The sequence below is a fragment of the Echinops telfairi genome, unplaced genomic scaffold (genome assembly GCF_000313985.2).
Source record: "Echinops telfairi isolate 266 unplaced genomic scaffold, ASM31398v2 ScPeMD7_7469;HRSCAF=8507_0, whole genome shotgun sequence".
Classification (NCBI taxonomy): Eukaryota; Metazoa; Chordata; class Mammalia; order Afrosoricida; family Tenrecidae; genus Echinops; species Echinops telfairi.
Window position 1 is genome coordinate 37,351,293 of NW_022111372.1, and position 1,555 is coordinate 37,352,847.

The window sequence follows — 1,555 nt, forward strand, 5'->3', positions numbered from 1 at the left end:
GACACCTCATGGTCACACAGGCTGGTGTGCTTCTTCCATGTGGGCATACAATTATTTTCCTTGCTACTTCATCACTGTAATTTTGCTACTGTTACAAATCAGGTGACCCCTGTGAAAGGGTCATTGGACCCCAAAAGGGGTTGCGACCCACAGGTTGAGAATCACTGCCCTAGATCGATTGGAAGCCTTGGTTAACCTATTAACTGGCATTGACTGGCCTTTGGTTTTAATGCTGTTAGCATGGCTTACAGGTCCACGCCTCATAAACTGTCTTGTAAATTTTATCCAAAATCATATCCAAGCAGTCCACTCCGGGCCCAGCATTGTTTCTTAGCCAGGAGCCCGATTCCATGATTTGAATCCCTCAATAAATGAAGTGGGGAAAATGTAGTAACTCAGCTTAGCTTAAGAAACTCCATTAAAAAAAGAAAAAGAGAAAGAAACTCCATTTTGTGAGCTGATACCAAAGGACTCAAGTAGAAAGAAAATGTTTTGAACATGATGATGGCAACATATGTACAGATGTGCTTGACACAATGGATGGATAGATGGGTGATAAGAGTTGTATGAGTCCCCCATAAAGTGATTTTAAAAAAAGAAACACCATTTTGTTTTAAAACTTCCTTCAACTCCCTGCTAGCAGCTAGCTGCCCCTGTCCCCTCCTTCCCCTTCCCATCTCCTGACAAACCTTGACTCATTCAAGGCATCTCCAGACCTGCCCAATTAGCAAGAAATGTAAATGATCCTGACATCTGTGCTGTTCCCCCTAGCCACCCCACCCTTCCCACACCCTGCCAGCCTGATGGGAGGGCAGCTGCTTCAACGCCCCTCCCCTTAAGCCAGATCTCTACTAACTTTGAACTATAAAAATCCTGTTCTTTGTCCTGGGTGGAGGGAGTTTTCAGGGTGCTATCCCCCTCTGGAACCAGCTGTCAACAAAGGCTTTGTTAATAAGTGGTGTGGATTGATCTCGACCGGTAAAACAATAGAGATACCTCTGGAGTTCACGTGCTAGCATTTTGCAAAAATCAATGCTTCATTGCAAATGCTCCTTTTCAACAATGTAAAGCACAGCTCCACACGTGGACCATAACTCTTGGAATACACAAGAATCAAAATGACTACATCTGTGGAGTCAATGAAATCGCTCAATGCACAGAGTCAGGACAAGGCCAGAGGCTGACTGCAAAACAGGCCACCAGTTGCTGAGATGCGAGTTCAAGTTGAAGCTAAAGGAAATGAAAACAACTTCATCTCAAGAATGGATTTGACAAAGAGGATACTGAAGACCAAAGACCAGACATGTTGTGTGCTCACGTGTCATCATATCCAAGGGTTATTTTATTCATTTATTTTTAATCGTTTTATTAGGGGCTCATACGACTCTGATCACAATCCATACATACATCAATTGTGTAAAGCGCATTAGTACATTCGTTGTCCTCATCATTCTCAAAACATTTGCTCTCCACTTAAGACCCTGGCATTAGGTCCTCATTTTTTCCCTCCCTCCCCGCTCCCCCTCCCTTATGAGCCCTTGATATTGATAATTTA